Genomic DNA, 12,181 nt, shown 5'->3' with positions numbered 1-12,181 from the left:
TGAACAACAAAGATGAGTTACAATTTGGAGTTATTTAAAGAAGGTGACTGCTGTGTATACTTATGGTAGAGAACAGTGGTGTCAAATTTAAATGGAAGAGGAACCCTGTAGCTGCATATTAACTAAGAAAACCAAAAATTAGCCTTACATCTATGTGGTTTTATATTTTTATTTATTTTGTTAAATATTTCCCGAACATTTTAATTTAATTTCATAGGCACTTAGGAGTTTGGGGTCCCTTTACACCCTGCAGGCCTCATGTTTGACACCTCTGGTGTAGAACACTGGCCTACTCAATGTGACATATAGATTCTGTTCTTGATTCTGCCACTGACTGACTCTGCCCTTGGCTACCCCTGCAGCCGGTAGATAACACAATGTCTTAGAGAAATGATCCAGGAGACATCATTTCCCCCCTGTTTCAGTAAACCCTTGACAGTAAAAGCTATCAATTTCTTGCAGGAATTATGGGAGGCTTCTTTTCTGGGATTCTCAAGAACCAACTAGATAAATCACAAGAAAATATAAGAAAAAAATGTAAGAACCAATTTGCACCTTTGGGAAATAGATTGAGAATGTGGCAGACCTTGGAAGTTTATTCTACTCTTTGTTTTAAAGACAACACAATATTTAGCATTCCCCTTTCTTTACCTGCATATCTAATTTCAAAAATACTTGAAATACACAGCCTTTGCTGCTTCCTTCAGAAACCTATCTTTATGAATTTATAGGTCACATTATGAGCATTTCTTTTTCCTTTTCTTTTTCTGAACAACTCAGATTCTCATAGGCTTTCATTGGCAAAATCAATTTCATTTCCTCAGGCTGTTTGAGTCTGATTTTCTCTCTTATGTTGCACTGTCTACTACTACTGTCTCCATTTTTGGAGTAGAGACTGATCTATGCTGACACACATGCCTAATTTTTCATGTTGCCAAATTTAACATAACTTCTTTCTTTCCTAGGCAATTCATGAAATTAATTGAGTTTTAGGACTCTTGCATGAGTTAAGGCAGATCAGGAATAAGTAATTCAAAGAGAATCACTTTTTAAAAATTGTATCAGTGTTCTCAGATCACAGAAACCAAGCAATTATTAAAGATATTTTTTAAGGCATATGACTGCCTTTTCAGTTAGTGCCATTTTCAATTTATAAATGATAAATTGGTACCTAGGGCAGCTAGTCTGCTTATTGGATAGAGTGCCAGACCTTGAGTTAGGAAGATGTGGGTTCAAATTCAGTTCAGACACTAACTAGCTATGCAACCCTGGGCAAGTCACTTAATCCTGTTTGTCTCAGTTTCCTCATCTGTAAAATGAGCTTGAGAAGAAAATGGCAAACCACTCTAGCATCTTTGCCAAGAAAACTCCAAATGGGTTCAAGAAAAGTTGGACACAACTGAAACAACTGAACAACAACAAAAACAACAAATTGGTACCTAAATGGAATTGTGGAAAGTTCCATGGAGTTAGCATTATAACGTGTGTGGGGGCAGCCCATAGGTAACATGGAGAGATTTCCTAATGGCTAAAAGATTGGCCAACACTAGCATGGCAGAAAGGAGGACTAGAAGGGGAAAGGATGTAAGGTTAGGTGTGGAGGCTCTGGGGAGAAGCAAACCACATCATGAAAGCCTAGCTATTGAGAGTAGCGTGTGGCCAATAAAGAGTTAATCCTAGATTAAACTGGTTGCTGTTTCCAGGAGAAAGAAGTGTAGTCCAACACAATATTGTCAGCTTCCTCTAAATTTCGTAAGTCGGAATGAGGCCCCAGCTGTCTTGCCTCAATGACAACGATAGGTAAACTTTCAGAGGTTAAGTGAGCTGAGTTACTTCACATATATATATATATATATATATATATATATATATATATATATATATATATATTCTAGCCTCTTGTTCTCTATATAGAATGGGAATATCTCATCATATCTTCCCTGGGGCCAAGATGGGGCATTGAAATTACAAAGCATTTGGCTTCTGTTCATTGTTTGTTGTTATTGTTATAATTGTTAATGTTGTTACTGTTTTTTAACTTAAATAACAGTAAAGTGTCTTTTTCATTTACTTTAGTGTTCACATATAGTATTCTGGTCCTGCTTCATTTTGGCTGTTTTACTCAGCCATTCTGTATCTACCTATGCTAGAATCATCCAGTAAAGGTAGAGTTTTTAGATTGTCATGATTACATTCTTTTTCTTTCATAGTTTCAGCATGATTAAAGTTAAAATTCGTAAAGTATTGAAATACATAAACACATTTTATTTGGAAGTTATCTACACATCACATTATAAGCACATTTATTGCTTTTTTAGAGACCAACTCTCTTGTCATGAAATTATTCAAGATTGTGCCACGTTGCTGTTTTACTTGATCTTCTAAAATGACAGATTTTTAATTTGGTGCAGAGAATATATTATCAAAAAAAAGTAGCTTTTGCTGATTATGGGAACTGAATAGTTTATACAGCTACATATGATGATTTATATACTATGTCTTCTTTTTTTAGTTAGGAAATCAGAAATCTTTTAAATTTCTTTTTTTGAAAGCCTCTACATTGGATTAAGAACTGATGTGGTAAAAATTATCTTGCTTTCAAAATTTAAAGAATATTAATTTATATTGACAATATGAATTCTTAAATTATTATTTATTAGTTTGTACCAAAATGACATAAAGGACAACTAAATGTACAGTCTTAAAATGCAATTAGAGTTTTAAAACAGTAAGACAAAATCAGATACTGGAATCAGTATCATTTCAACGTATTAGGCATCAGCGTGTGCTAACATAAGAAGAGAAATATTTTTCCTGGAGGTAGAATTAGGAGGTGAAATAAATGTATTGTCACATCTAGCACTGTTTACACAACACCATATCTGAAGGAAATATGCTGCTAAAATAGTTACATATTAAACACTTAATATTATTCAATTTGTAGTAACCATAACTCTTTATCTCGATTTAATATGACTTTTAAAAGCTTATCATGCATATATTATTGCATCTATAAGAACTCTTATCTATTGTCTTGAGAAATTTCTACTATATTTTTCTGGTAAGTATTCTCTCATCTAGGGACATGAAGAATAGAATGGGACATTCTGATCAATGCTTAGGCTGTGATAAATGGCTGAAAGAGCTGTTTCCTATAATTGCCTGCAAAAGTGATGCACATGGCAGGGACTCAAGAATGCTAGTCTTCCCTCTCTGAGGATGCTTCATGGGCCCTGAGGTGACAGCAGATGGCAGGGAGTGGGGGTGAAGAGAGATTGGCATGGAGATAAGATTGACTGAATAAGGACAGAAAGACCATTAGAGTGGTTCCAGCTCTGACACTTATTAGTTTTGTAACTTTAGGCAAAACACTTAATCTCCCTAAGCCTTCCTTAGTTTTCTTGCTGCTAAATAGGGATTCTAACCTTACTTAAGTTACAGGGATGTAGAGAGAATCTTATGTGAAATAATATGTGTGTAAGGATGGAGTTGACCGAGTAAAAAAAAAAAATAACAGCTCACTTAAAGCTTGTGCTGGTGAGAGAGAGTGTGTCACAGACTTTTGTACGGATGTCTGGTACAAACTGTTCATATTATACCACATCAAAAAGCTAATTGAGTCTGTCTAGCCAAATGATTATCAATTGATAATCACAGTGGAAAACAGAGGGAAATGGGGACTTGAGCACCTAATATTAATCTCACTTGGTTACCCTTAGAGCCCTGAGGGGACCCAATTCATTAATATTGGTGAGAATTGAAATAGTGGATCCAGAGTGTGTTGAGGATGACATGGCCTTTCTTCTTGTTGAGGCTAACTATTGTCCTTTGTCCATCATCACATCCACTCTTGATTCCATCACAATTTACCCCTTCAACCATCATTTATTTCTCCTTGATTTCCAACCTTCCCATTTTCATTGACTTATTTATTGATGCCTTCAAGTATGCTCCATCTCTTCCATTCTGATATATAGATATGTAAATATCTTAATATATATGTACATACAAACATATATACATATATATATGTATAGATATAGATATATAATTTTTAAAAGAAAATCTTCCATTAAGCTTGCTGCCCCCTCAAGCTACTGCTCTATCTCTCTCTTTCTTTTCATAGCTAAATTCTTAAGGGTGAGGTGAGGAGATTCTTTTCACTCATTGTCTCTACTTTCTTACCTCTCACTCACTTTACTCACTTCTTAGTGGCTTAGAATATCATTTCTGCCCCCACCACCACCACTAATTGGCTCTTCATCAGGAAACCCAATGACCTTTCCACAGTCCTCTTCCTTCTTGACCTCTCTGAACATTCGACACTGTTCACCATTCCTTATATCTGGATACTCTCTCTTCCAAGGTCTTTTGGGAGAATAACAATGAGTTTTTGTACAGTGTTTTTTTAACCTTAAAATGCTATATAAATAACACGTAAGTATGTAAATGCTATATAAATACATAAAATGCTATACAAATAAACTGATATATAAAATTTGTACATATCATATATACAAATCGATACATAAAGCAAGCCATTGTCATACAACATTTATTAAGCACCTACTTAATATGGCAGGCACTGAACTCAGTCTGACATAGTCATCTCAAACTTAATAAGTCTAGAACAGAACATATTTTCTTTCCCCTATGCTGAACCCTGGACAGCTAGGTGGCACAGTGGATAGAGTGCCAGCCCGGGAGTCAGGGAGGCTCCTCTTCCTGAGTTCAAATCTGACCTCAGACACTTACTAGCTGTGTGACCCTGGGTAACTTAATGAACCCAGTCTGCCTCAGTTCTTCATCTGTAAAATAGCAAACCATTCTAGTATCTTTGCTAAGAAAATCCAAAATGGGATCACAAAGCATTGGACATGACTGAAAACAACTGGACAACAAACTGAACTCTCCTTTTAAATAATCTGTTTCTATACAAAACACCACCATTCTTCTACTCATCAAATTTCTCAATGGAGTAGTAATCTTCAACTTTTCATTATCCCTCATACCCAGTGATATATCCAATCCCTTGGCAATTTTTGTCAATTTCACTCTTCAACATTTCTCACATCCATCTATTTCTTTCTACTTGTACACAACTTATTTACACCAGGCCCTTAATACCCTTTTTCCCCCCTGTTCTATTGCAGAGGTTCCTAATTCATTTCTCTGCATCTCATCCGTCTTCAATTCATACTGTACTAAGCTGCCAAATGTATATTCCTAAAGTGTAAGTCGAACAATGTCACTCCCCTGCTTATGAAATATCAGAAGTTTCCCATTGCCTTTAAGAAAAATTCAGATTTTTTTTTGGTTTGGTGTTTAAAGGCAACTGACAACTCATTACTCTCTGTCACAAATTCAGTGCTCCAGCCAAACTTTCTCTCTTGCTCTTCTCCACATGCAATATTCCATCTCCTGCCTCTGTGCCTTTGAAAAGACTATTGTCCACATCTGGAATGTTCTTCCTTCTCACCTATACCATTAGTAACACCTATGTCCCTTCAAGACTCAGCTCAAATACTATCTCTTCCAAGAAGTCTTCTTGATATTTCAGTTTTTAGTACTCCCAGCAAAGAACTCTGTATAGTTATCCCTTCTGCATTTCAACTTTTCCCCTCATGGTTTTGATATATCGTGGGTAGGCATAAGAAATTAAATGGGAATTTTGGGGGAATTTTGCAGAAGCCTCCAATGAAAGATGAAGGCTAGCAGATGACATAAAAAAGTTTAGAAACTCAGAAAGGCATAAAATATATGTATAATATTATATAATATCAACACATTTTGTCTCTTAATACCATAATAATTCACATTTACTTTCTAGTATGAAGGAAAGGCCAAAAATTTTTAGGTAGACTGGGGGAAGTAAGGCACCATGCCCCTAACCCCTGCATTGTGGAAGGGATAACTACATTTATTTTGAGTAGATCCTGCATTTACTTTTCATTAAATATACTATATCGCATGGTAGAATGTAAGGTCTTAAGTTTAGGGACTTGTTTCTTTTTTGTCTCTGGAAGCATCTTGCCTATCACAGCACCTGACAGGTAATAGGCATTTAATAAATTCTTATTTATGGATCAGTTGATTGATTCTTAGATTACCAACCAGTAAGTGTTCATCTAACTTCCCTTAAAATCACAATACATAATCAGTGGATTGTTTTCAATTCCCACAACTCCATTTCATCAACCACAAAGACTGTCCCCTACATTTTCCCTCTACATTAAAATTAAGGCATTTGTTTTCTCTGACTTACACCTCAATTTAATTATCCACTGTTCAGTGTCAGGGTTAGTTAACCTTTCAATATCGTGCTAAAGCTCCAGAGAAGTTTCTTAACAGAACAGAAGGTACAAGTTTCAATTCCATTGCTTTTTGTTTTTGACCCTTTAAAAACTCTTTATCATTAACCTCCTACAAACCTAAACTTGGGGAGGACTCTGCTTTCCTGTTAACTAAGCAGTGGTTGACAACATGAACAACTAGGAAGAGAGATAAAGATATAGACAGATAGAAATAGATATAGAACTACTTGTGTGTGTTTATATGTAGAATTTGCATAATTTTATATATGAATATATAATTTTCATGTTTTGTTGCATATAATCTGTATATGTTTTTGTATATATATAATTTGTGTGTGCATATACATATATGTATATAAATACACACACTTTGCTAGGTACTATCATAATGAAAGATATTGAAATAGAAGCCTCTTGGTTTTACATCAAAAAAGGTCAGTGTATTACTCGTTGTTACCCATTGGGTAACCCCCTTGTAATAAATGTAGAGGCGTAAGAAGGAAAACAGTGAAACCATCCAACATAGAAACCATATTTGATGGCATATGCAACAATCGGTACTAAAAGGCCCCCACTTCTCTACCAAAGAAAGGAGGTGTGTTTTATCATTTGTTCTGTGGGGATGAGAGGCCACTTGTCAGCTTTAGTTTAATGGGTTAGTTTTTGTTTTGTTTTGTCTTAATTCTATAATGGAGACCATTATGTATAATGTTCAAGGACTTTACAATACTAAATTGTTTTGGGAAAGGATGGAGTACATTGTGGGTTACCCTGGACTCCATACTACCTAGGAATTTCCTTGGCCTCTGTAATCCTAAATTATGGTCTCTGCTATCCAGTGAAGTTAACATGTCTTAACATTCCTTTAAAAATCTTCCACTATATATGTATATCCTCCTATTCACAAATTAAACACATTTCATATGTGTTTATGTTCATATGTTCTTTTTGTTCAATGTTGGAATTCTATTTGCTTATTTTTAAATTGACAATGAGCATAACCCTCAAAATTTCTTAAATCCCAAACCCTTTCTCACCATAATAGTTTAAGTAATTGTCTTTCTGTTTATGTAGAAAATACTCCAATTAGTTTTGCCAGTTTAAATACACATTTAACAAATTGTTGTTGTTTGTTTTGTTTTTTGACAAAATTCATTATGTATTAATAACAAAAAATTAGTCGAGTTGATTTTCTCCAAAAACCTACTGACTCTCCCTGCAATGAGATCAGCCTACATTATTTCCTTTGTTCAAAAAACAGATAAGAATAATCAAAGTTACACCCACTTTCCACCCATTTTCCAACCATTTTGTTCATTCCTGAAATAGTCATATGGAAATATTTACACTAATTCTCAAAATGTTCCTAACAGCCTACACATATAAATACTTGCTCATTTAAAATTTTTCTGATGCCCACTTAAAGAATAAAAATTTTCAAATAGACCTTTTAAGAAAATCATGGCTTACTGAGTGCCCAAAACAGTTATGTTAAGCACAAGGCAATTTCTAGCCATGGTGATGACCTTTATAAATACAATTGCTCCCTGTGAGGGTAAATTGAATCAACTCCTATAAGAGTTGTTGTTTAAGGTAAGCAGGATTATAAATCATCTTTTATATAAACTCAGTTCAAGACCCAGTAGAAGGATTACTGGGTAGTTTTTAAAATTCAAATCCTTATAAATGCAGCATCTTTGACAAACTTAGTACTTTGCAAGCAAAAAACAAAAGAAAACCATGATTCAAAAAGACTCATCTAATGAAAGTATTATGAAAAAATAAAGAGAATTGATTAACATTCCTTCAGGCACATCAGGTCAGTCACTATTCCCATAAAGTGTTAAAGAAAACAGGTGCTAAGTCAAGAAAATGGAGAGCCAGAACACTTCTATAGAAAATAAATGAAATAATGTGATCAATTTAGATTTTCCCAAGATTACTAACTATAGAGTCAGAGCCCTAGGTTCAGGCCTGAGTCCTGATATTTATTATCTGGGCAATCTTGGGCAATCTTTTAATCACCTTGGGCCTCAGCTTCCTCATCTGTTAAATCAGAAGATTCTACTTGATGACCTCTAAAGTTTCTACCAAAACTAAATCCATTAAACTAAGAATGTAAAGTCAATGCAACCCAATAGATCCTTTTCACCTCAAAGTTGTAATTACCTACTTTGTACCTTAAATATATTGTGTTGTTGTTGTTAACTGAATGCTTAACTAGTGATCAAAAATCACTTACATCAGAGTTGTAAAGCACAAGGCCCACAACACTCCCAGGCCCCCAACTAAATTAAAATTTAATTGGGAAAAATAGCAAGATAAATAAATAATATAATAAAACACAATGTTAATATGTGATTCTGTAACTCAGTTTTTCTAAGTCAGCTTTCTAACCCATAGGGATCATCATTTACGGTTTAGTGGCCCTTGTCTCTATTTAAGTTTAACATTACCACTCTACATTTTTTTTCCTTCTGTAAAGCAAGAGGATATTTCCAGGTTTAGCTCCATAGAGCTGAAATAGGAAGTAGAAGAGGAAGAGCAGCAAAAAGAGAGGGGAAGGGAATTCCTAGCTACTAAAGCTAACCAAATAATGGATAAGCTGATTTGGCAGGTTCCATCTTCATAGAGATTATCAAGAAAAATTCAAGTGACTACTTGTTAAAGATGCTGTAGAAGAAACTCTAGGCATAGGATAGGTCAGGCATTGAGTAGTTGGCTGACCTCTGGATGCCTTTCCAACTCTGAGATTCTATGGTGTTATAAAAACTGAAGAAAAGATTCTCATTGAATGAGTCAAAGTATAATGCAATTTTCTGATTTACCAAAATTTAAACAGAAAACCTTTTTTGCTGACAATCTTTCTAAAGTAAACGGGTCTCCCTTCCAGAGAAGGCTCTCACACTGCCATTGCAGCCATGTCTCTTGTAATATCTGAGAAGTTCCAGCACATTTTGAGAGTGTTCAACACCAACATTAATGGATGGTGGAAAACAGCTTTTGCTATCACAGCCATCAAGGATGTGGGTCGCAGATATGTTTGTGTAGTGCCGAGGAAAGCAGACATTGACCTCTGCCATAGAACCGAGAAAGAAAGAAAAAGAAAAAGCAGGAGGAAATTGCCATGGGATCTGCCAAAAATCAAACATCAGAGAGGAAGAAAAAGAAGAAGAAGAAGAAAAGCCTTGAATAAAGAAGGTTCCTTTACTTGGACTTTATATCATTTGAATATCATAATATTTTTAGTGCAGCCTTATGCAAAACAACAAAAAAAAAAAAAAAACCAGCCCACAAAAGGAAGAAAAAAGTCTTGGCCTGAAGTTAGAGCAGAGTTTACCCTAGATGATTTGTTCACATCTTTTAACATGCCCAAGGATTGCTGGGTCTTGCCCTCTCATCACATTTTCTCCAACTACAAAAATTCCCTTAAGAACTTGAAAAACAATCCAAATCATGTTCTCTGAAGCAAGATTATTTTTAAGACCCTGGATCCTACATTATTTATATATCTGGGGAGTGGGGAGGGGTAAGAGGGAGGGTAGAGGAGAGAGAAACATATGTGAGGTATATATGTCTTTGCATATGCACACACGGATATTTGAATTTTCCACTACTTCCTTTGGCAATAATAAATTATGCTTCCTTTTGAAAGATTTGCTCTAATTAAATGATTATAAATCAATGCTGGAGAATATAACCAAATAGTTCCTATTGTTCTCTAGCCAACCAATACATTTGTGCCAACTAGGAATTATGTGTTTTTGTTTTTTTAATTTCTAGATTTTGCCCTAGATTGGCTTTCTGAATGGGCATTTCTGTTGCTTCTCTTCCACTGATCGGCGGCTATCAAGCATTCCAAAGATTCTAGGTGACTTCAAACTAGAAGTCTTTAACTAGATTCTCTGTGTAGTTTTGGTCTCATAAGTGTTAAAAGATACTTTTAGTGCCTACATTGAATTTTACCCTTTCTGAGCTATTTGCATGTATTTGGTTGTACGTGATGCTGAATCAACCATGTCTTTGGAATAATATTGCCAGAACAGCCTTGCCCCAATTACAATGATCAGATATGCAAAATCTACCAAAATAAAATAAAAACTGAAAGCTAAAGTTTTTCACACTATTAACTTCATATTGAAATTAACTTATTCTTTGGATTATGTATCTCAAGTCACTGCTATACAGAAGTTCTCAAATTAAACATTAAAACTTTTTCTCCATTTCAAAAAAAAAAAAGAGTGCTGGTGAGCTCACCAGAAGATGAGGTAAAGCATTGATCACCATCATGCAGAATCTCCAGGAATACAAGATTCCAGACTGGTTCCTCAACAGGCAGAAGGATGTAAAGGATGGAAAATATAGCTAGGTTCTGGCCAATGGTCTGAACAATAAGTTGCATGAAGTTTTGGAGCATCTGAAGAAGATTCAGGTACATCATGGGCTTCGGTATTTCTGGGGTCTCTGGGTCAGAGGCCAGCACACCAAGACTACAGGCCACAGGGGTCACACTATGGGTGTGGTCCAAGAAGAAGTAAACAATTTCACTGGCCTTGTCTGTTAATAAATAGTTTATGTAAAAAAAAATTAAGTGCATGGGTCCATATTCTTACTCCATTGAGTATATTATCTTGAACACAATGAATTTTCATCTTTATTCAGATCCTTGCAATATTTCAATGTCATCATTCTGAATATCCAGTCTTGTGCAAACAGTTGGCAATGGTTGGCAACTTTTCAAAGCAGGTTTCAATCTCTTTCCATTTGCAACGATAGAGGGGGTGTGGTATGAGTGTATGTCAGCCACTGATGCTCATGAATGAGGTTGGGGGTGGAGATGCAATGACATGAATTCACGTAAGCAGCAAGGAGTGAGCTACACTGAGGACAAGCAACTAACATACCAATGAAAGTTGGCTTATATACTATATTTGTCACATGTGCCAAGAACTAGTACGGAAGAAAGAGTTGTATGATATTTGCTATCAAATTAGATGAGTTTTACTAATTCTTTTTTTCAAGACATTTGTGCATCACACACACACACACACACACACACACACACACACTTACACAAAAAATAATTAAGTAGCAGTGTTGCCACAAGGTGGTACTGAGAAGAGATCACGTAGTACACTGGGAAGCACATGTCTTGGGAGTCAGGATAATTTAGGTCCATGATGGATGCCAGCTATGTGATGATGGGCAAGTCCCTAAACCACTCTCAGCCTCAGTTTCCTCATCTGTAAGATGGAAATAACTGTTTTTACTACCTGCCTCACAGTAATGTTATGAGGAAAGTATTTTGAATACCTTTAAGCCCTGTAGAAATATGAGTTTTGATGATGATTACATAATGCATAGTGTAAACTATCAGATGTCAAGAAAACAACCAAGAAAAAAATTAGGCAGAATTTTCAGATCTTTCCTTTTTTTTTCAATAATACTTTATTTCTTACAAATATGTCTATTAACACTAGGAAGGGAAAAATAATGGAAAGAAATCAAAATTATATTAATAAATAGAATAATATAAATATAATATTTTATTAAACCAATAAAATATGGCAACTTAAAACAGTAAGATTTTTTTCTCACAGAGCAAATACTTAAAGAAATAAGAAATACAGCCTTGTGTAATTTCATACCTTCATCCTTAGTAAATACTTAACTGTTTATGCCAACCTTAATCTTACATGCTTAACTTGATTAAAATATTCCTTTGAAACTCCATACCACTTCTCCTAACTTAGAATCCAGACCTTCCCATGGAATTCTTAGACACAGAGCTTTGAGCCAGCTTTTCTCAGTTGCCTATGATTTTGCTATCTGTCACAAATATATAATATATAACTACTTTCTGCTAA

At 35.0% G+C, this 12,181-nt stretch overlaps 1 pseudogene; it reads left to right on the top strand.

The window, feature by feature from the left end:
* Nucleotides 1-9,235: 9,235 nt before the first annotated feature.
* Nucleotides 9,236-10,878, top strand: LOC110213206 (small ribosomal subunit protein uS13 pseudogene; annotated as a pseudogene).
* The last annotated feature ends 1,303 nt before the right edge of the window (nt 10,879-12,181 follow it).

The sequence above is a fragment of the Phascolarctos cinereus genome, unplaced genomic scaffold (assembly GCF_003287225.1).
Source record: "Phascolarctos cinereus isolate Bilbo 61053 unplaced genomic scaffold, phaCin_HiC Scaffold_9;HRSCAF=440, whole genome shotgun sequence".
NCBI lineage: Eukaryota > Metazoa > Chordata > Mammalia > Diprotodontia > Phascolarctidae > Phascolarctos > Phascolarctos cinereus.
The sequence above is the reverse complement of the archived record's forward strand: the minus strand, read 5'-3'. Positions and strand labels throughout refer to the sequence as shown.